Here is a 24,756-nt window from a genome sequence, read left to right on the forward strand (position 1 = left end):
AGCTGTGGGCAGGAGGGCTGAGGAAATAAGTCATTATAATGAGGCGGTGGGAGCCAGGTTTCTCACTGCAAGAAAAGAGTAATAAATACAGAAAAGGAGAAAGCTATAATGAACGCTGTGGTCTATGGGATTAGGATGAGAAGTTTTGGTGTAAATTTAGAGTTTGCACTATGTGGGGTTAGATAAAGAAACAAAACGTTGATGTACATTTCTGTGAGTCTGTGCATACACTTTATATCTTCGTGTGTGCGTATGTATACACATTCACACATGCACACAAATACATACATTTCCTAGCTTTGTACTAGAGACAGCTTGGGAGTAGTGAAATCCAATAACAAAGATCCTACCTAGAATTTAGTTTCTAAATATTATACTATTTTTCCATGAATATGGACCAGAATTCCTTGGAGAAATGGCTGATCTCACAGATGGACCAGGAAAAATATGCCAAGTTTAGAATATCTTGTTGTTCCAGAAGGTAAGAAAGTAATCAAATAATGATGGCAACATAGAGGACATGGGACAGCCGGAAGCGGTGCCAGCTAGCCCAATCTGGGATGATTTGTGTGTCCAAGTAACCACAGCATTAGATTATATCCCATTGATTAAAATAGATATCCATGAGTCTATCCTGATATAATGAGCAAATGAACACATAAATGGAAAGAGAATGCTCTTTCCTAAAGTAGAATGCCAGCTAATGAATGTTGAAAAAATTAAGGACTTAGAGCAATTTGAGAACCATAGTAATTATTTTAGGCAAAATGTATCAATAGATTTGAAAGCTGGAGGTGAAAGTTGAGTAAAGAATGGGATATTTACACAGTCTAGGAGTGTCTTTCCAGGAAACACTTGTTGACTGCAAAATAAAAAAAGGTAGTTGGTGGTGACTGGGAGATACAGGGTTTCTTTTTGGAGTGATGAAGACATAGTAGAATTAGATCATGGTAATGGTTGCACAACATTATGAATTTATGAACTAATAATCACTGAATTGTACACTTTCAAACAGTGAATTTTATGTTACACGAACTTATCTTTAAAAAAAGAAAATTAATTTGACAAAATTTGACAAAGCAGTTACATACTCTAGGCCTGGGGAAACAACCGTCAAGAGGTAGAGTTAGCAGAACCAAGTGGCTCAGAGGGGGACCCATTGACTGAGCTCAACCCCCTGGAGATGGGCATCGCCTGGCTGTTGCTAGTGCCTGCCGGGGGGAATGGGAGGCTGGTTCTGGGGCTGCTGAAAGCTGGAGCCAACTATGCTGCTGGAGCAATACTGCTGCTGGAGAGACACTCCCAGAAAGTGCAAAGACCAGGAAGGAGGGTCCCTTTCCTTCCTCCCAACCTCCAGTCACACTCTAAGGCTTCTGCCAGCAGCATCTAAGGGGAAATGAACCAGATGGCTTACCATATCCAAGAGCAGAGTATAGAAAGGTGGGCTTGGATCCAAGAGACAATAGATAAATAACCAACACACAGAGAACAATGGAGAATTAACAGCTCATACAATGAGGGGAGAGGATTCTTTTCTCATATAATTATTTTCTTCTCTAAAAGAGTGATTTGTTAGATCTTAAACTAAATGTTGCTTAATTTTAGAAGAACTTCAGGAATACTTTTCTAAATCGGAAAAAAATCTTATTTCTTTATATATGCTAATTCTACATCTGAAAACATTTTTCAGCTCTTACATTGCTCCTACCTCCTTGACCCTTAGGTATAACTGAGAGAATTCTGCCTCCTAATATGCATACGCGTTCCCACCTGGGTGCCTTTGCTCTGGGTGCCTTCCCACCCAGAGGCCCTTCTTTCCTCTTCTCTGCCTGAGTTCTATTCTTCTTCCATCAGTGAAGCCTTTTCTATGCACATCAGTTAACAGTGACATTTTCTTTCCTGCTTCTGAGTCCTCATGGGACAAATTTCCAGGTTATGCTTGGACACACATTGCGTTGAGTAACCAGCTAAGTTTTCATAGATGTGTGCTCATGTCTATTTATTACATGGATGTTTCCTGACATGCCCAGACAGTGTGAAGCCTCAATGAATATTCGTTCATGACTGAGCCTCTATGGACATTTGAGAACAGCTTTAAAGTGAATAATTGTATAATAATTTTATGGAAAATATTCAAATTTTCCAGGAAAAGGGATGATCAGATGACAAAAACACCTCTGTTTCTGTCCCCATTATTTCTACTAGTCACCCACTTTTACATGAGCCAGAGTTGATACTCTTATTAAATGCTTGGTGTTTGGAAAAGTTTGTGAGGCCAACATTTGACTTAGGTACTGGTCAGACAAAGCTGAACCTGATGAGAGAGAAGGGGTCATCAGATTGCACATACTTAAAAAGTAAAGAAACTCTAGGTAGTCTTGCCTCCCACCCAGGCTTAAAGAGTTGGCATCAAGGTGCTCAAATAGACCCAACACAGAGACTGGTGATGCTTTCAGGTTTGGTTCTGTTTGCTGCTCTTATAAACTCATTTTGTGTCCAAGTGGCTTGCTCTGTCAGATGAAACCTTGGAAAGGTAAAAAATCCTTCTCAAGTCAAATTTTCATCTTCCTTTGAAATCTCTGAACCCATTAACTAGGGACATTAACCAGCACTTTCATGTTACCCACCTGAGACCACCTCTTGTTTAGCATCAACCATCTTTTTTTTTTTTTTTTTTTTTTTTGTGAAAGAGCATGCTTTATTTGGAAGCAGAGTGCTGCACAGTGACCGACAGATGAAGGCCACCCATTGGGCACGTACACGTCGTACTCCAAAATACACACACGATGTTTTGCTAATAAAAATCAATGGGAACAGGGATTCCTCTGGGCAACTCCCCCAACCTCATCCCTTTCAGGGGTTGGGAAATCTCCCAGCCATCTTCCTGAGGGCAGCGGTGGTTCACTAGAGATAAAGCCCCTCAGGGATGCCTTCCTGTTTCTTATAAAGAACATTTTCTTTAGATTTTTTGAAGTCTTCATTTGTTACTTTCATTCTATGTTCTCTTAAGGCCATCAGACCAGCTTCTGTACAGATTGCCCTGATGTCAGCACCAGAGAAGTCATATTTAGCCATGATCAAGTCGTCCAGGGTTACATCATTGGCCAGTGCCATCCTGCTTGTGTGAATCTGAAAGATGTGCTTCTTAGTCTTTTCATCAGGCAGGTGGAACTCGATCTTGTCAATGCGGCCTGGTCTGATAAGTGCTGGATCCAAAGTTTCTATTTGCTTTGTGGCCATGATAACTTTCACATCTTCCCTAGAATCAAATCCACCCAATTGGTTCAACAGTTCCAATTCCAACGTTGTTTGCTGAATTTCTCTCTCACCACCAGAATTGGAGTCATATCTTTTTGTCCCTAATGGCCTCAATTTCATCAGTAAACATGATGGATGGTGCATGTTCTTCAGCAACTTGAAACAATTCCCATACGAGTTTGGGCCCATCACCTAGGTACTTCCGAATAGGTTCAGAGCCAACCACTCTCAAGAAAGTGGCTGAGGTTTGGTTTGCTACTGCTTTGGCTAACAAGGCTTTACCTGTGCCAGGTGGACCACAGAGAATGACCCCTTTAGGAGACTTTATACCCATCTCTTCATAATATTCAGGATGGGTGAGAGGAAGCTCTATAGATTCCTTAATTTCCTGAATTTGGTTGTCCAATCCCCCAATATTGGCATAGGTCTCCTGGGGGGCCTTCTCCACCTTCATCATTGTGACCAGGGGACCTGTGTCATCCATCAGCACCCCTATCACGGCATGTACCTTGTGTCTGAGCAGAACCAAGCAGCCAGGTTCCAGCAGATCCTTGTCTACAAATGAAAGAATGCTGACGTAGTGTTCTGAGCCCACAGATGTAGACACAATGGCATGATTGTCATCGATGATCTCTTCCAAGATTCCTACTGACATCGGGGTCCCCCTCAGACATCCACTTTTGATATTCCCTCCTCTTGCTTTTCTTCTAATAGTTTTATTTGTTCCTGATTTCTAATGAATTCTTCCTCCATGAGAAGATAGTCTTTAATTCTCTCTAACTTCGGTAATTTTAACCAACACTGAGTGTGAAGTGTCACCAGTGGCAGTTTACTGGCAACATCTTGTCCCTTTGTTTTTTCTTCTTTTTCCGCCACTCTAGTTGGTACAGGAGGTTAGTACTTATTTTTCTTGTCCTTGTCATCCTTCTTGCCACGTCTAGGACCATGACCACCACCCTGACTTTGACCCATCTTGTCCTGGCCACTTGAGCTGCCACTGCCGGAAGTTCCTCCACCTCAACTATCATTTCTAAGTTCTTAATTTTTGATGTGTATTTTCTCTTGGGGATACTCACACTGGAAGGCTACCAATTTATATGTTTTCAAGAGAATAAACAGGTACTACATAAATAAATGAAGTGGGCTTGGTGTAAGACACTGGGGAGGGTAAAATACACAGAATGTCAGCTCTTGATGGGTGTTAAGGAGAAAAGTAAAGCAGGGAAAGGTGTTGGGATATGTACATGTGGGACAGAGTAGGTGTGATGGTCAGGTTCCTGTGTCAGCTTGGCTAGGCTATAGTACCCAGTGCTTAATCAAATACTAACCTAGGTGCTGCTGTGAAGGTATTTGGGGATGTGATGAACATTCACAAATAGTAGACTATAAGTAAAGCAGATTATCTTTCATAATGTGGTTGGGCCTTACCTCATCCCTTGAAGGCCTTAAGAGCAAAAATTGAGGTTTCCCGGAGAAGAAGAAATTCTGCCCTAAGACTAAAGCATCAACTCCCACCTATTCCAGCTGCTGGCCTTCCCTGCAGACTTCAGACTTGTCAGGCTCCACGATCCCATGAGCCAATTCCTTGAAACAGATCTGAGTGTGTATGCATGTACATATTCACATGTATGTACACACACACATATACACATTCACATCCTATTGGTGCTGTTTCTCTGGGAAATCCTGACTGATCCAGGCTCAATTTTGGATTCAGAAGCTTTTGGACTTTCAGCTTGCTAATTTCAAGTCTTTGCTCAAGTGTCACATTCTCAGAGATGCCTATTCCAATCATTCTATTGAATATGAAAAATCAATCACCTTCCCATTCTGTATCCCTGATCCTCCGACCCCACTCTATTTCTTCCCACAGCAATGTCACTTTTCACATAACTGTGTTACTATTTATTGTGTTTATTTTCTATCGCTCCCAGTATATAAACTTCATAATAGCAGGTGTCATAGGATGACTTCCCTGGGAACAAAACTCTGAGCTGGAGATTTGTGTGCAAGGAGGGTTATGGCGGCGGGTGCTCTCAGGCACAGCAGCCATAGGGTGTGAAGGAAGCAAGACTGTGCACAGAGAGGACTTGAACTGTGATTCAGTTGCAACAGAGGTCTCCACTGATTCCCAGGGGAGCCCTGAAGCTGGGGAAGTGCTTCAGGGATGTCCTGAATTGAGACAAAGGGGGTGGGGCCCAAATCAGCCAGTCATTGGACGCAGAGTGTCCCCAGGAAGGGGACACGGCTCCCTTTGGCCAAGGGCAATTCATAGGGAGGACTCAGTGTGGGTCATCAGCCAGTAACAATCCTGGCAGCTGGGGAATGAGCAGAGTGACTCTGAACAAGGATCTGGGCAGCGCACCTGGCAGGCAGCAGCCATCTTTATTTCTCTATTGCTGCATCCTCAGTTCCCAGGACAGGGCCAGGATTGTTGAATGGATGGGTGGATGAATGAATGAATGAATGAATGAATGGTTTTCAGAAAGGTCAGCATGTACAAACAGGATATGGCCACTGCTCTCAGTTGATGCGCAGAATGACAAGAGGATAAAAATAGAAAACAGGCTAATATGATCACAAAAACCATTAAGGCAGTAAAAAACAAAGAAGGATAAATGAGAGAATAGAGGCTTAGGGCTATTCGAGGGACAGGCAGTAAATACACTTATATGACAGGGCTTAGGGCTATTCGAGGGAAGGGCAGTAAATACACTTATATGACAGGGCTTAGGGCTATTTGAGGGAGGAGCACTAAATACATTTATATGACAGAGTTTCCATGTCTTACACACAGATCCTGAGCAGTTGTAGGCCCAGGGTGTGCTGTTACTGGCCTGAGCAGGACCCAGCGTTAAAGAAAGCATCCTGCGAACACAAGGAACAACTGGCTCCCGTGACAGAACTTTTAACAAGCCTTTTCTCAAATCTGTTGACTTAACGCAGGCCAAGGAATTCTTTGAAAGGCAACATGGCTATAAATCAGCAAGTCCTGCGAACGTGCATTCCAGGGTCTTGGAGGAAAGGGCTGCACACAAAAGCACCCCTTCTAAGTCTTCAGGAATGCTGTGGTGAGTGGCCCTGGAGGTCTCGGGGTTAGACTCTGGGTCTGGGAATGAAAAGCATCCAGGAGAGGGGAGCAGGGAAGCCCCAGCAGAGTAGTGCAGCTTGCTTCTAAGGACAGCAATGGACACCTGGCACCCGGAGTGGTGCCTAGCAGATTCTAGGCACTCAATGAATGTCTGCTGAGTGACTGAAGAATAGTCAGGGACCTTGATTCTGGCCCTAGTTCTGTCATTCACTTGCCGTGTGACCTTCAGGAAGTCTCTTTGCTTCTCTGAGTCTTGTTCATCCTGTCTGTAAAATATTGGGCTTAAGCACAAATGGAATCTTTGGGAATGAATGGCTCATGACAGTCTGAATTTGTTTATTTATTTTATTTATTTTTGAAATGGGGTCTCACTTTGTTGCTCAGGCTGGAGTGCAGTGGCACCATCACGGCTCGACCTCCTGGGCTCAGGTGATCCTCCCACCTCAGCCTCCTGAGTAGCTTGGACCACAGGCATGCACCACCATGCCCAGCTAATTTTTATATTTTTTCTAAAGACAGGGTTTCACCATGTTGCCCAGGCTGGTCTCAAATTCTTGGGCTCAAGCGATCTGCCCACCTCAGACTCCCAAAGTGCTGGGATTACAGTTGTGAGCCACCACGCCGGCTGAATTAAAAAGCATTTGAAGAGGTGCCTGAAGCTGTGGAAGGCAGGAGACATAAGAAGCCCATATGGCAGAGTTTCCTGAGCTAATGTGAGCACATGCGATGGTCAGGGGCTGCTAAGGGAAGTAAGCAATTCCTGCTGTGGCTGCCACACCCCAGTGGGACTTGCAGGGGAACAACAGGACACTGCTGTGTCCACCACTCCGGGAGAAATGTCTCTTCCAGAGCCGCTGAAAACACAACAGATCTCCCTCTGGGGCAGCCTGACGCCAGAGGCCGAAGGGAAAGAGGAAAGTGCTGTCTGATGCCCACTGCAACTTCCATTCTGTCTGAGGCAGGCCATTTCCTAAGGCTTGGAGGCTGGCAGAATGGCAATCAATTTCAGTCAACTGCCTGCTCACTTCCATCAGTGGCTTGATGTGGCGCAAAGAATGACAGGCTCCCACTCAGAATAGGAGAGTTCAAATTCTAGCTTTTCTAACGCCTGCAAATCTGGCAACTGACTGAATTCCTCTGGATCTATAAAATGGGACTAATTCTATCTACATCACAGGTTTGATTAAACTGGAGAAGATTTGTATAAAACCAGCACAAGTTTGTTTCCCCCCCACCCCTTCTCTCCCTTTCTCCCTCTACCTTCACTCCTTCCCTCTGTGCAAGCCAGCCTAGCTAGTTGGAACATGACATAAACGAGGCCAAGGGCATGAGTTTGATGCCCATATAGGACCAGAGTCCTGGACAGACAACTTGCAAGTTGTGTGCTCATGCTCCTCATCACAGAACAAAGGCAGTTTGCCACTGACCAGTGTCACTCTGGACAAATACTATTTATTCCGCAAGGATGCCAAGCATTTTTAATCCCTGACTCATCAGGAAGAGGAATTTGGCAAAGAGGGGAATGGGGGTGGGGAATAAATGTGAATAAATCCAAGTGAGGCAGGAATGTAATTAGGAGGGCCAGATTCTGCTGCTCTGGAGCACAGAGGGAGAAGGGAGGAGGTGGTCCTTTCCCTTGGAAGAATTGACACGAGGACCCCAATTCTCCCTTTGTAAATCTGGAAAACAGAGCCCCTAGAAAAATTTTGGGGTTTTCATTCTCCCTCATGGAGTTGCTCTGAATCCCATGGCTGTGGATCCCTGAGGAGTGGTGATATAATGGAAAGGAGTCCTCAAATATCTCCATTTGCACTAAGCAGTTTTTGTGTGCCATGTGGCTGTAAGTGTAAGTACTATCATGCAGGAGGTATGTCCATTTTTTACTTAAATCTGGGTCCTTATATTAAAAGTAGTTGGAGTTTAGACCTACATGACAGCCAGGCCCGATAGTTGGGTTCCCTATTTCATTTGATGCTCTCTATTGCCCCATATGTCTCCACACTAGGGGTTCAGCAGCCTAGCCATGGGAATGGACTTCATAGCAGCTCCTTCTTCTTGGCTGGGGGCCCTGGACCCTGATGAGGGCTGCCCAGAGCCTTCCCCTGCAGTGTCACCTTCTTGTGAGCTGAGTCTGAGGAGGTGCTTGGCTTCTCCCACCGTGTAGAGACGGTGGCCCACGTGGTGACAGTCATTTGCTTTCCCTGCTTTGGTTGGTTGCCTCGCTCTGCCTGCTCCCTTCTTTTCCTCCTAGCTCTTTCTTCCCCATCACAATGCCTTGTTATGATCTCCTCTTCCCCTCCCCATGGTGCTGGAAACTGCCTCTTGTCTCACCACCCCTTTCTTCTTTCCCAAGATTCCTGCCTCCTCTTCGAGCTCTCTCACTCCGTGTTTAAGCCATGAGAATTTCCTTCTCTGCTGTACCGAAAGATGCTCTTAATACCAGCTCCTACTCCAGTGGGCCCGAAAAATTCCTCCAGGCAAGTGGGCACAGAGATCATCCTGAGAACTGAATAAGTCTGAAGGGGGAGAAAGTGGCATTAATTGAGCCCTAACTCTGTGCCAGGGAACTTGCATGCAATATACATCTAATCTTCACAGCATTCTTTTGAGATACTTAACTACCGCTTTGCGGATGAGCAAATTGAGGCTCAGAGAAGGTAAGTGCTTAACCTGAGGCCTCAGTTAGTGAATGGCAGTCATAATCTTTTCCCAGTCTGTCTGACTCTGAAGTCACTTTCATTTCTACACTTCTGCCCCTCGCTGAATCCACAGTAATCTTCACATTCACCTCTGGCTAATGCAATTCCATCTTGATTCTTAGGAAAATATGATGTGTCAGGTTGAATTTTAAACACAGCATCTGTATGAATCCCTTTCTATGCTGCTGATAAAGACATATGAGAAACTGGGAACAAAAAGAGGTTTAATTGGACTTACAATTCCACATGGCTGGGTAGGCCTCAGGATCATGGCAGGAGGAGGAAGGCACTTCTTACATGGTGGCGTCGAGAGAGAAATGAGAGAGGAGCAAAAGCAGAAGGCCCTGATAAACCCATCAGATCTCATGAGACTTATTCACTATCAGGAGAATAGCACGGGAAAGATCAGCCCTCATGATTCAATTACTTCCCCTTGGGTCTTTCCCACAACGTGTGGGAATTCTGGGAGATACAATTCAAGTTGAGATTTGGGTGGGGACACAGCCAAACCATATCAGCATCCTAGAAATTAAAGTTGGAGAAGCAGAAATAAATGTGTCAAGATGATTTGTAAGATGATAATGAGATGAGACACAAGCTCCAATGACTTGAGTTGAAAAATGCTAAATGTGTGTGTATTTTGTGTTTTGGGGCGTGTGTGTGCATGTGTGTGTGTGTGAGAGAGAGAGAGAGAAAGAAAATGAGAGAGAGAGAGAGAAAATAAATCCAGCAAATTAATAAAAGCATCAATCTAAGACCACTGGTCCTGAATGCTAGGGCAAGATGAGAAAGCAGCTCAGGAAGTGATTATAATGAACAGAGAGACTCTGACCTGGGAGAAATCTTGTTACTCAGGATCAGGAAAATGTTAAACTCTTCTCAGCTAGTGTTTTATTATTAAAAAATGCTGCATATAATTAATTACTCATAAATATACATTAAATAAGGTGTCTGTAAAAGAAACACACATAAAACAAGGTCATGTATTGTTTGATTTATGAAATGTTGTGACCAGAGGCTGGAAGAAGCCTGGCTCTTCCCAGGAGCAGTGATTCAGTGTTCACTAGTTCATTGTCTGCAGAGACTTTATGGACTAGACCATAACTAGGCTGAATAACAAGAATTGACTGTCTGTTTCCTGTCCTGTTTACTGTTGTCTCTCCCACTAGACAGTGTGATGTACAAGGACAGGCATTGTGTCTGCTTTCCTCACCCCTAGATCCCTGCAACCCCTGGCACATAGTAAGTGCCAATAAGTGATTTTTTGTTTGAATGAATGAATGAATGAAAGAGGAGGAGAATCATGAAAGTGTAGGGTCATAGAAGCCAGGGGAGTTTTTAGTACGAACGAGTCATTAACAACATAGACAAAGCAGAGGGATTGGTGAGGGAAGGAGGGGAAGTGCCCATTAGCTGGCATATGGGAGCCTGGGAGACTGGTTTCAGCTGAGGAAGGAGGGCAGAAGCCAGGCTGTAGCAACTGAGGAATGAGCAATGGGGAAGAAGAAAGAGTGTAGGCTACATTTTTGAAAGTTTGGGTAAGAAGGCGGGGAAAGGGATTTGATAGAAGCTAGAGGAGCACCTGGTCAAGGGGTGGATGTTTCAGGCCTGGAGAAGCTCTCATAATTATAAGCTTTGGGGGCAAGTATCCCAGAGGGAGGAAGAGGCTGGGCGTGTAGCACCTGGAAAGAAAGGAATGTGGCTCAGGGCAAAGGTTAACTCTGAACAAGAAGAGGAAGATCTGAGCTGCAGCAGCTAGGGAAAAGGAAAAATGGATGAGTGTGAATGTAAATGTACTTACAGTGAAGCGGGCAGGAAGGTGAAGGGAGTCCTTCCTGATCACCTTGGTGTCTCTTGGTGCATTAGGAGGCCAGGTGTTATGTAAGAGAAGGAGAGAGAGGTCACGTGAAGACTGAGCTGAGGCTTGGTGAAGGTGAGGGAGTTCACGCTGGATGAATCAAAGGATTAGTGGGCAGATTGATGCTGGAGATCCAGGATGCTGTGTTGGCCTTCACAGCCAGGGTGAAAAGAGCAGATGAGGCTGGTTATGGTGCTGCTGCCCAGCCTGTATGTTTTGCTGGGCAGGTGCAGTAGGAGGATTGTGGTGTGAGGGAGCTGAAGAATCTGTGAGAGAAGAGGACTTGTGATCAACAATGAAGTTCAGGCTGGAGCAGGCTGATGATTAGGAGAAGACAGAGGAGCAGGGGCTTGTGGTATCTGTGGGGTAGAAGAGCAGATATGGAGGGATGAGGAGATGAGATGGGGGGTCAGGGGTTCATGAGGGGAAGCTTCAGGTGATGATCAAGCCCAGAGTGTCACCATACCTGTGGGTGGGCAGCTGAAGGTCAGTAGAGTTCCTGGTATTCAGGAGATCCAGGGCTTACATGGATCCAATCATCCAGCTAGTCTTGCATTGATTTTGCATCGGTTTAGTCTTGATTGATTTTTGCATTGATTAGATCTTGCACTAAATAAGCTTCTTACTGTGGTTTTTCAGGCCTGAGGCAGGTGACAGTGAAACAACCTGTTGAGGTTGTTTCAGTGAGATTGTTAAGCATCATATGTCCAAGGGAAATATTAATTTCACCAAGTCAGACATACTTAAGACAGCCATCCTTTCCTCTATATATCACACAAAACCAAATGGATCTATTATTTGAAAGAAACTTGAAAGAAAATTTTGCATATCTACAAGGAGTGTGGTATGAAGGAAAAAAGATTAACATATGCAAATAATGGTCCTGGCTCTGTCACTAACTAACCTTGTGATCCTGGGCAGGTTTAACACTCTGGGCCCCAGTTTACAGACACCTACTGCCTCCAGATCAGTTCTTCCCAGTCCGACTTCTTAACCCATCGTGTTCAGGCTTTCATCCCCAGCACAACCTATCTGCCCATTGAGAACTGCAAGTGACTCCAAATGGTCCATCCCAGTGGCTTCTTACCTGGTCTTGATCTCTTTGACTTCAGAGAGAGTGGCACTTGGCATTGTGGGCCATCACCTCTGCAGATTTTTTTTTTTTTTTGAGATGGAGTCTTGCTCTGTCTCCCAGGCTGGAGTGCAGTGGCGCAATCTTGGCTCACTGCAAGCTCGGCCTCCTGGGTTCAGCCATTCTCCTGCCTCAGCCTCCCGAGTAGCTGGGACTACAGGCGCCCACCACCATGCCCGGCTAATTTTTTGTATTTTTAGTAGAGACGGGGTTTCGTCGCATTAACCAGGAGAGTCTCGATCTGCTGACCTCATGATCTGCCCGCCTCGGCCTCCCAAAGTGCTGGGATTACAGGTGTGAGCCACCGCGCCTGGCCCAGATTCTTCTTAACTTTGCTTCAGAAGCGCCATCCTTGAGGTTGTCCTACTCAGCCCCTATATGTCCTTCTCTGTTTCCTGCATCCTCAGACAGTTGATCCCAAGGATGGACCCTTCCTCTTTCCAGGGCTCATCCCTTGGCACTCTCTTTCAGTTGCTTAATTTCAGTCATTACCTCCTTGCAAGGGATTTAGTTCTTTATCTTCAGTTCTGACTTTTGTCCCTTGTTCTAGTTGAAGTTTCCAAGTGCCTGTTGGACATCTCTGCCAGTGCTAGGAAATTCACTAGTTGCAAACCAGAATGCATTTTTTTCCCCTGTTATCCCTCTCTGTTTCATATTTCTATCCATGGAACCATTGTTCTCCTGTCACTCAAAGTATTTTCTCTTTTTTTTGCAAATAACTGTACTCTAAAAGAATCATAGCACCTTGGAGAAGTTCATCTGAAAGGGATCCCAGAGGTGGTATCTCACAGTGGGAGGCATTGTGGCTATAGGCAGGTGTGGCCTGTGGACTTGGGTCAATCTGTATTTGAATGCTGGCTTAGTTACTTGCTTGCTGAGTGGCCTTTGGAAAGTTACTTAACTTCTCTGTGCCTCAGTTTCACACATGTAAAATAGAGATAATACCTTAAAAGGTTATTGTTAGCATCAATTAGATGATGTATGTGAAGTCCTCAGTAAAGGGCCTAGCACTTATTAAATATTCAATGAATAATATTTATTATCAAGGATACTACCCACTCATTTTTCAGATGGTGAAACTGATGACTGAAGAGATAAGTGAATAACAGGGAAAGAGTTGGGACTAGAAACGTGTCTGATGACTTCAAGATCTGTGTGCCTACCTACTTTTTTTTTTTTTTTTTTTTTTTTTGAGATGAAATCTCCCTCTGTCACCCAGGCTGGAGTGCAGTGGCGTGATCTCGGCTCATTGCAACCTCTGCCTCCCGGGTTCAAGCGACCTCAGTCTCCTAAGTAGCTGGGGCTACAGGCATGTGCCACCATGCCCAGCTAATTTTTGTATTTTTAGTAGAGACGGGGTTTCGCCATGTTGGCCAGGCCGGTCTCGAACTCCTGACCTCAGGTTATCTGCCTGCCTTGGCCTCCCAGAGTGCTGGGATTACAGGCATGAGCCACCGTGCCCAGCCCTACCTACATTTTTTAAGGCAATTTATGTATAAGCTAGGGAGTAATGATTGGAAACAGTAAGAAAACCATCTTTGGAGGGGTTTATTTTTATATCTGAAGTTCCTCCGGGAAGGGGTCATGTCTCTAACTTGCTGTCAAGTCTTAATTATTTATGCTAATTGGGACCAAGAAAACTTGGTTAAATGAAAAGTCCATATAGTCTCCAAATGCCATTTAAATAACAACTTCAACCTTTTCTTTAATCATCATTTATCTGTTTGTTGGAGGTACTACAACAATGTAGAAACAGAACATGAAAAATAGCAAAATGCTTGAGTCACAGATTTCTAACTATGTTTTAAAAGAGAATTACAAATAAGTTCAGCTCAAAAGAAATCTCAAAGATTTTGAAAAATAGACATGGAATGAGGGCATTGTGATATATAAAAATAAATGAAAGAAATTCCACATACATTGTTATCAATGTCTGGAAGTGCTCTATGTTTGGGAGGAGATTAGCCTCTGGTTGCTAATGCTGTTTTTCATATTTACTTATCTTGTTAACTTCATTAAACCTAACAGGAAATAATTTCAGCATCACAGCTAATTTATTTTGACATCCCAAGAGTGCTATTTTTTTTCTTTTAAATTGTGCCTGCTGCTTTCTATCAAACCATACCCCAATTGAAGGGGCATCTGTTATTGGAATGTCTTTTCAAAAATAACAGTGGAGTCTAAATGTCTGGAAGGTTTACAATAAAATCTTCTATTTGGAGCCAACATTTGCGATGGGATGCTTGGGTTTATTTTACTTTATTTTTTAAGTTTTTCCAGACTTTTGAGAAAGTCATCATGTGTGATCATGTTTCTTCAGCTGAACGTGGTCAATTCAATCTGGCTCACTGAGGGTTGGGGAAGGGGAATCTCCCAGGAGGCATGAAGTAAACAGCATATTCTGGATGTGTCTATTGGGCAGAGGTATGAGTTCCAGGTTGTTTTTTTTTGTTTTTTTTGTTTTTTTTTTGAGTTAGAGTCTTGCTCTGTCACCCAGGCTGGAGTGCAGTGCCATAATCACAACTCACTACAGCCTCCAACCTCTGGGCTCAAACAATCCTCCTGCCTCAGCCTTCTGAGTAACTAGGACTACAGGTGTGTGCCACCATGCCTAGCTATTTTTTTTTTCTTTTTTTGTAGAGATGGAGTCTCACTATGTTGCCTAGGCTGGTCTTGAACTCTTGACCTCAAACAATCCTCCCACCTTGTCCTCCCAAAGTGCTGGGATTACAGGTGTGACACACCACTGCACCCAGATGAGTGCCATGACTTTTAAAGGGAACTCCTTATTTCTACCTAGAGTCAGTTTCCAGTGGCTTCTGTTTTGAACAGTTTGGTCATCCTGTTGGAGTAGGTAGCTAGTCAGATATGAGCAGGGCAGGAAAGGGCCCCCTACCTCCCACTAGGAATGTCAGGCGACCATCAGGTGATGGTTGGCGGTTGTTAAACTGCCTCTCTAAAATAATAATTGGTTGCAGCCAGCGCCAGGGAAAGGCAGTCTCCCAATAGATTTAAAAAACCGGGCCAGATGTGGTGGCTCATGCTTGTAATCCCAGCACTTTGGGAGGCCGAGGCAGGTGGATCACTTGAGGTCAGGAGTTCGAGACCAGCCTGGTCAACATGGTGAAACCCTGTCTCTACTAAAAATACAAAAATTAGCTGGTTGTGGTGGCACGTGCTTGTAATCTCAGCTACTTGGGAGGCTGAGGCAGGAGAATCACTTGAACCTGGGAGGCTGAGGTTGCAGTGAGCTGAGAATGCACCATTGCACTCCAGCCTGGGTGACAAGAGTGAAACTCCGTCTCAAACAAACAAACAAACAAACACCAAAAAACCCCTGAAACTAGTGATTAGCAGCTTCTCAATAAGATCTCAGGAGTTGGGTGAGTGGGCTCAAGCATGTGGATTGAGAGGTAAAATGGCGGAGTTTAACTGGTATATGACCTTCCGGGAACATTCTACTGGCAAGGGAAGAAAGCCTCAAGTGAGCATGCATGTGACTCCATTAAACACTGTGCATGCTCCCCTCCCAATCACTAGCAGGCTACTGCACATGAAGATGGCCCACCCCAAAGAAGAGTCAGGGGAAAAGGAACAGAAGACCCTGGAAGCATGGCAACATATAAAGCCCCAAATCAAAAGGTCAAACCATGCACTTGATCTCTCAAGTCGCCCGCTTGATCCTTTTCTAAGTGTACTTTTCTTCCTTTCTTTCCTGCTCTAAAGCTTTTTAATAAACTTTCACTCTGCTCTAATACTTGCCTCTGTCTCTCCTTCTGCCTTATATCCCTCAGTTGAATTCTTTCTTCTAAGGAAGCAAGAACTCAGGTTGCTGCAGACCTGTAGGGATTCACTGATGGTAACAGACTTTGGTGCCATGTGACTCAGATACATTCCACTGCTAACAATCCAGCAAACATTTCATGTTTGTTTGATGCTTGCTAATAATACAGTAGCATCCAGTGGCAAGAGAAAGGTGTGGGGGGGACCACATGTCCCCTTATTCCCAACCTCACTACTAGAGAGTATGGCATGTTAAAATGAAAGTAAGGCTTGGATTGAATTTTGGCAGACACATAAACTAATATTTATTCATAAACATGAAAACAAATGCAAAACTATTTTGAAGGCAGAATGGACCAGCCTAGGAAAATGATCAAATCTTCATGCAGTTAAAAATGCAGGACCATTGGGAAGCGAGACCTGAAGATGGTAATAAACTGCTGGGTGTGCCAGATTCTGCCGGCCAGGGTGGTAGAGCTGTGTTCCTCCTACCTATCCCTTAGGCCAAGTAACAAACCCTCTGGGTTAGATTTTGACAAACTATTTGAAGTGCTAAATAACCACCTCTGAAGGTTATTGATTCCTGATTGGGATTCCTAATAGCTAATGAACTGCCCCTGAAGGGTAGGGGTAGATTCCTGATTAGGATATTTTGAATGTTTGCTAACTGCTGATAAACGTTTGCTAACTACTGCTAAATGTTTGCTAACTGCTGCAAAGAGTTAATTTATATACACACTGCAGCATACTGTTCATAGCCAAATACAGCATCACTGTTTTCCCAATCTCCCAAGCTAGATGTCTCAAAGTCATGCTTGTCACTGCCAAATGCCTTGCCCGTCAACAGTTCTGACATGTCTAACAGACATCATCTCTCAAATTTGGCTTCTCCTCTTATCTCCAGAGCCATTGGCTTAGTTTCAGCCCTTATCAGGAACTTTCCTTGAATTACTGTAACTGCCTCCTAACTGCTCATCTCTTTTTAAAATTTTTTAATTATTTTATTTTTTTTTTTAGTATTTATTGATCATTCTTGGGTGTTTCTCGGAGAGGGGAATGTGGCAGGGTCATAGGATAATAGTGCAGAGAAGGTCAGCAGATAACACCTGAACAAAGGTCTCTGGTTTTCCTAGGCAGAGGTCCCTGCGGCCTTCGCCTTCGGCAGTGTTTGTGTCCCTGGGTACTTGAGATTAGGGAGTGGTGATGACTCTTAACGAGCATGCTGCCTTCAAGCATCTGTTTAACAAAGCACATCTTGCACCGCCCTTAATCCATTTAACCCTGAGTTGAAACCTGTTTCAGAGAGCAGGGGGTTGGGGGTAAGGCTGTAGATTAACAGCATCCCAAGGCAGAAGAATTTTTCTTAGTACAGAACAAAATGGAGTCTCCTATGTCTACTTCTTTCTACACAGACACAGTAACAATCTGATCTCTCTTTCTTTTCCCCACATTTCCCCCTTTTCTTTTCGACAAAACCGCCATCATCATCGTGGCCCGTTCTCGATGGTCGCTGTCTCTTCTCTTCGGAGCTGTTGGGTACACCTGCAGAAAGGCTGTCACTTCACACTTGGAAGACTGCACAGCGGCCAGGCAGAGACGCTCCTCACTTTCCAGACGGGGCGGCCGGGCAGAGGCGCTTCTCACTTCCCAGACGGGTCGGCAGGGCAGAGGCGCTCCCCATTTCCCAGAAGGGGCGGCCTGGCAGAGACACTCCTCACATCCCAGACGGGGCGGCCCGGCAGAGGCGCTCCTCACTTCCCAGACGGGGCAGCTGGGCAGAGGCGCTCCTCACTTCCTAGACGGGGTGACGGCCGGGCAGAGACGCTCCTCACCTCCCAGACGGGGTGGCGGTCAGGTAGAGGCGCTCCTCACTTCCCAGACGGGGTGGCCGGGCAGAGGCGCTCCTCACATCCCAGACAATGGGCGGCCGGGCAGAGACGCTCCTCACTTCCTAGACGGGGTGGCGGCTGGGCAGAGGCGCTCCTCACTTCCCAGACGGGGCTGCCGGGCAGAGGGGCTCCTCACATCCCTGACGATGGGCGGCCAGGCAGAGACGCTCCTCACTTCCTAGACGGGGTGGCGGCGGGCCAGAGGCTGTAATCTTAGCACTTTGGGAGGCCAAGGCAGGCAGTGGGGAGGTGGAGGTTGTAGCCAGCCGAGATCACACCACTGCACTCCAGCCTGGGCAACATTGAGCATTGAGTGAGCGAGACTCCGTCTGCAATCCCCGCACCTCGGGAGGCCGAGGCGGGCAGATCACTGGAGGTTAGGAGCTGGAGAGCAGCCCGGCCAACACGGCGAAACCCCGTCTCCACCAAAAATACACAAACCAGTCAGGCGTGGTGGCGCGTGCCTGCAATCCCAGGCACTCGGTAGACCGAGGCAGGAGAATCACGGGAGCACGAGGCAGGGAGGTTGCAGCGAGCCGAGATCACAACAGTACAGTCCAGCCTCGGCAACAGAGGGAGACCGTCGAAAGGAAGGAAGGGAGGGAGGGAGGGAGGGAGGCAGGCAGGCAGGCAGGCAGGCAGGCAGGCAGGCAGGAAGGCAGGCAGGCTAACTGCTCATCTTAACCTTCCTCTCTTCCTATAGTTCACTCCCTACTCCAGAGTTCTTACCCTAAAAACAAGTCTGACCCTGTCACTCCCCTGCATAAATTTTTTTCAGGGTTCCCAGGGCCTACTGAATAGTATCAAACCTCCTTAGCTGATCTCAAGGCACCTACAATATGGCACCCTATGCTCCAGCCTGCATAAGCATTTCACAGTTTCCCAAATATTCTGATCTGGTTTATTCAGATCACTGGCAGGTGCAGTTCCTGGTTTCATTACCTGGCAACATTGCTCCTTATTTGAAGGCCTTCTTTATTTTCCTTCCCCTGAGAAGGGGACAGGTCGTTGTTTGTTTGTTCAGGTCTTTGTGTTCCCACAGCCCTTTCTATTTATATTCATGGGTAGTAGCTACTATGTCATGTAAATTAGGGTTATCAGGTACAATGGAGGATGCCCAATTAATTTTCAATTTCAGATAAATAATGAATAATTTGTATTACACATAGGTCTCATGCAATATTTAGAACATATATGAAACAATTATTTGTTATGTATCTAAACTTCAAATTGAGCTGAGCATTCTAATTTTTATTTGCTAAATCTGGCAAGCCTAGCTGTGTTGTAATTCACTGTGTACGTGTCTGTTACACTTCGCTGTGAACTGCTGGAAGGCACTTGTGTCCAAGTGAGAAACCAGACTACAAGCTCCTATGGGATAAATGTTACTCAAATAGAAAAAAAGATGGAAAAAAAGAGAGAGATCAAAAGATAAATAAATGTCACTACTTGTCTTTTTTACATTTGGAAAAATTAAAAAAAAATGTCAGGCTACATGAAAGATCCAAGTAATAGTGCACCCTATATCCAGCATTTTCTTTTTTTAAGAGACGGGGTTTCACTCTGTCACCCAGGCTGGAGTACAGTGGTGCAATCATAGCTCACTGCAGCCTCAAACTCCTGGTCTCAAGTGATCCTCCTGCCTCAGTCTCCCAAGTAGCTGGGACTGCACGGATACACCACCATGCCCAGCTATTTTTTCTTCTTTTTTTGTGGAAACAGGGTCTTGCTATGTTTCCCAGGTTGGTCTCAAACTCCTGGCTTCAAGAGATGCTTATCATCCTCCCAAAGCATTAGGATTATGGGCATGAGCCACAGTGCCCAGCCCCAGCAATATTTTGAAAAATCAAAAGCATTTCCAAAAATAAGGGATAAAAATGATATAGGCAGAGTAGATGAATATTTTCTTTTGTGGAACCCAAGAGTTATGGCTAACATATAGAGTAATAATAATAATGACAATGAAATAATATTAGTTATTGTGAACTTGTGCCAATATATTTTAAGCGCATTCCCATCAGAGCCTTACAAAGCCCTATGAGGGAGGTACTCACCACCAGAGACTGGATAATTTCAGTTTCCAGTGGTGAGCCTTGTTAGCTTTGGTTTCAAGAGCTATTCTACTTCCTCCCCAAAGACCCACGGGGAAGCTAACTGGGTAGGAGAGTTGTTCAAAGGTCTACCTTATAAACTGAAAATAATGCATGAAGTTGCAAGGTTTCTGTGTGGGATTTGGACTCAGTCCCATTTCATCTTGGGAAGCTTTCTTTGCCTATAAGGGTTTCTCAGATGTCCACTTTTGTCTGAGTCTTGTGGCCATAAAACTGCCTTTACCAAAAGTTTATTTTAAGGGCTATGACTCAGAGACATAAAGAAATGTTTGAAGAAGGGAGAGGGGATAAAAGCATGCAAGATTCTGTATGGAATGGAACATTTGATACAGCCACCCCACTTCCTTTAGTTGAGCACATGGTGGGAGACCATTCAAAAAGCCAACAACTTGGGTAACAGCCCTTAAATTGACATTGTTTAGGCATGAATGGATCCAATTGGTTTTAAATGTTTTGTTCTCCACATAATTCCTATTTTAAGAAGATTGGTTACTATAGAGACTAGAGCTGCCTTTATTCTGGATGTTCAAGAGAGGACATGTTGACTAATGGTTAGAGCAGAGGTCTAAGGTCCAAGGTCCTAGTCCTAGCCCAACCACAGACTTACTGAGAGCTTGTCCATAACTCACTCCCCATGCTGAAATTCTTCCTTAGCTAATGAGGAGCAAAAAATATCTTTGATGTGGCCCTTTGGGCAGTGATATTTACATACTTCGTTATTGATGCTGGGTGAGATGGAAGAAATGGGGTGAGGGGGAGAGCAATTCTAACATAAAATGAATTTTAAGATATTGAAGTTGGAAGGTTATTGACCTGCTAAATAAGCTGGCAAATGGGAAGTAACTACTCATCACAGCATCACCTCTGGGACTGGGACTTGGCCAACAGTGGCTCAGAGTACTTTTTTGAAAAGTGTATGTTTGTGCATGCGTATGTGTATGTGCGTGCATGCCAAAGCTTAAGCTCCTAAGGGTAAGATATAAAGGCTGCAATTTACAAATCTATATAAATGATTTATCCCTAACCTTCAGAAAGAATTCTTTTATTCTCTAGCAGAGTGAGTGAGTTTTAGTTTTTTAAAACAATTTTTTATTATGAAGAATTTTCAGACACAAAGTTGAGATGCTAATAGTGTAAATAACTCCAATATATCCGTTACCCAGCTTCAACAGTGAACATTCTGTCATTCTTGTTTCACTTCTCTCATTTTAAAACGTTTCTTTTCTGAATCACGTTAGAGCAAATCCCAGATGACATATTGTTTTACTTGCCAATACTTCAGTATGCATCTTTAACAGATAAAGCCTTCTTTCCATAACCACAATGTACCATTATCACACTCAACAGAATTAACAACTTGTTAATTCTTAATATTTATCTAATACCTAATGCATGTTCAGTTTTCTCTGATTGCCTCAAAAATATCGGTTTTTAATAGTTGGTTTATTCCAATTAGGATTCACATATGGCCCACATATTACATTTGTTTGATATGTTTGTTAAGTATTTTTAGTCTATAACAATTCCCTTTTCTCTCTTACCCTATTTTATTTGGAAACATGTCAAACATTTTTGGAAAAGCTGTTAGGCAAATGCAATAAACTCCCACTTATCTTCACATTTTACACATTTTCTTAATAGTTCCTCTCTCTACGTGTGTGTTGGGGGTGAGCTTATTATTGTCATCATCATCATTATTTTGCTGAACCATTTGAGAGCTTTCAAGTTTGTTGCAGACATTGTGGTATTTTATGCTTAACCATTTGAGTGCGTTTCCCCTATGAACAAGGGCATTCAAATACAAAGTCATATTATAAATAATTGTAAATATGGCACTGAGAAAATTTAAGGATTATATTTAATTAAGGATATTATCTATTATTCATTCTATATTCAAATATCCCCAGTTGTCTTTCATAGCTTTTCAAAAATGTCCTTTATAGCTTTTTAAAAACATCTTGGTGCAAATGTAGAATCAAATATTGTATTTATCAAGTCTTTTTAGATTTCTTTAATCTACAATACTCCCTAGCTGTTTTTATCTTTTATGAAATCAACATTTTTAAAGCATCTGGGCCAGTTACTGGGCAAAATGATTCTCAGTTGGATTTGTCTGACTGTTTCTTTTTTAGTTCTTTTTTTAAATTTTTTGAAATTATACTTTAAGTTCTAGGGTACATGTGCACAATGTGTAGGTTTGTTACATGTGTATACATGCGCCATGTTGGTGTGCTGCACCCGTTAACTCGTCATTTCCATTAGGTATATCTCCTAATGCTATCACTCTCCGCTCCCCCCACCCCATGACAGGCCCCAGTGTGTGATGTTCCTCACCCTGTGTCCAAGTGTTCTCATTATTCAATTATCACCTATGAGTGAGAACATGTGGTGTTTGGTTTTCTGTCCTTGTGATAGTTTGCTCAGAATGGTGGTTTCCAGCTTCATCCATGTCCCCAAAAAGGACATGAACTCATCCTTTTTTATAACTGCATAGTATTCCACGGTGTATATGTGCCACATTTTCTTAATCCAGTCTATCATTGTTGGACATTTGGGTTGGTTCCAAGCCTTTGTTATTGTGAATAGTGCCGCAATAAACATATGTGCATGTGTCTTTATAGCAGCATGAGTTATAATCCTTTGGGTATATGCCCAGTAATGGGATGGCTGGGTCAAATGGTATTTCTAGTTCTAGAACCTTGAGGAATCGCCACACTGTCTTCCACAATGGTTGAACTAGTTTACACTCCCACCAACAGTGTAAAAGTGTTCTTATTTCTCCACATCCTCTCCAGCACCTGTTGTTTCCTGACTTTTTAATGATCGTCATTCTAACTGGTGTGAGATGGTGTCTCATTGTGGTTTTGATTTGCATTTCTCTGATGGCCAGTGATGATGAGCATTTTTTTCATATGTCTGTTGGCTGCATAAATGTCTTCTTTTGAGAAGTGTCTGTTTATATCCTTCGCCCACTTTTTGATGGGGTTGTTTGATTTTTTTCTTGGAAATTTGTTTAAGTACTTTGTAGATTCTGGATTCAAAACAAAAAAAACAAAACAAAAACTTGAAAAGCATAGACAGTGCAGATATCTTCTTGGGTCCCATGGCAAGTGCCCAGTTTTCCCTTTGTGGGGAGAAAAGCCGTACCTCCTTTGCAGAGTTGTTTGTCAGAGCCTAGAATAAGATGATACTTGAGATAAAGTAGATGGGAAGGTGGGATCTCCTAGTGACTCGAAGCCATTCACAGTTCATGCTACCAGAGAACATTGTTTTTCTATCCTCATCCTTTCTTTCCATATCCTTGCAATAAATGGCCTGTTGGGTGAGGTACAGCTCAATGGGGCAGAACCACATGGACATGCAGCAGGAACCGAGCTTGAGGCACCATCAGCACTCCTCCAACCCAAATGGTCTCCTCAGCATGAGGAGAGAGGGCCCAACAGCCTCCATACCCATGGCAAAAGAAGGGAAGGGCCTCCTTGCCTGTTGGGACCCATGCACCTTCCATTCCCGAAATATGGGAAGCTATGTGTCAAGGAGAGATGGTGGCAAAGAGACCATGGCAACTTTTTTAGTTCCTAAAAGAATTAGTGAAACAAATGTAAAACTAACACACTTTGTTATAATTTACAGCAAAGTTGCCATGTGTTGAGGCTGAGATTTGTTCTTCTCTTACTTTTGAACTCCCTATTCATTATATTACTTTGGAGATGTTTGTCCTCGGAGGGCATTTATGTTTGTGTTTTTTATGTCCCCATGCAGAATAACCCCAAATTTTATTTTCAGGGGCTTCTGCATGGTCTTAAAGATGCCTCTGAAGCATTTATTCTTGGTTTTACTCTTGCAATTCTTCCTTGTTTCAATTCAGAGCACAGCAGAAAATGTATTCCAACCCACATTTGTGGAAGAGAAAGGAGTCGGGCTCCAGATGTTACCATCTCTCCTTGAAACATAGCCTAGCCACTCCTACCTGGACATTTAGAGCTTCCCATATTTTGGGAATGGAAGGTGCATGGGTCCCAAGTCAACTTCTAGCCAGCAGTGCTGTCATTTCTGTGTGTGCTCCTAGTCCCTAACAGACACCTCACCTAGCCAAGAGAACTGACTTGTGTTGGTCCCAGGTAGCTGCAAGTGGTCTGTGTGGATGAATCATAGATAAGCTTATTTTGTATTTTCCAACCAGATGTCATGGAGCTACTTAGCAGATACTGAATTACGACTCCCTAGAATAGTGTTGGACATTGACAGCAGGGATCATCCTGGTAAGGTCTGCCATCTCCATGAGGGTCTTTGTGTCCAGGCTAGGAGGCCCTTCCCTCATTTTGCCATGGATGTGGATGCTGTTGGGCCCTCCCCATGCCCATGGGTCTCCCCATGGGTCTCCCCATGCCAAGGAGACCATTTGGGTTGGAGGAGTGCTGATGGTGCCTCAAGCTCGGTTCCTGCTGCAAGTCCAGTGGTCCTGCCCCACTGAGCTGTACCTCAACCAACAGGCCATTTACTGGATGGATATGGAAAGAAAGGATGAGGATAGAAAAACAATGCTCTCTGGTAGCGTGAACTGTGAATGGCTTCGAGTCACTAGGAGATCCCACCTTCCCATCTACTTTATCTCAAGTATCATTTTATTCTAGGCTCTGACAAGCAACTCTGCAAAGCAGGTAAGGCTTTTCTCCCCACAAAAGGAAAACTGGGCACTTGCCATGGGACCCAAGAAGATATCTGCACTGTCTATGCTTTTTAGGTTTTTGTTTTGTTTTGTTTTGTTTGAAATACAGTTTCACTCTGTTGCCCAGGCTGGAGTGCAGTGGTGCAATCTTGGCTCACTGCAACCTCCACCTCTTGGGTTCAAGCGATTCTTGTGCCTCAGTCTCCTGAGTAGCTGGGATTACAGGGGTGTACCACCACACCCAACTAATTTTTGTATTTTTAATA

General features: G+C 44.0%; 1 pseudogene; it reads right to left on the reverse strand.

The window, feature by feature from the left end:
• Window positions 1-2,904: 2,904 nt before the first annotated feature.
• On the reverse strand, window positions 2,905-4,230 carry LOC129037248 (26S proteasome regulatory subunit 4-like; annotated as a pseudogene).
• Window positions 4,231-24,756: the final 20,526 nt, after the last annotated feature.

The sequence above is a fragment of the Pongo pygmaeus genome, chromosome 4 (genome assembly GCF_028885625.2).
Source record: "Pongo pygmaeus isolate AG05252 chromosome 4, NHGRI_mPonPyg2-v2.0_pri, whole genome shotgun sequence".
Lineage (NCBI taxonomy): Eukaryota > Metazoa > Chordata > Mammalia > Primates > Hominidae > Pongo > Pongo pygmaeus.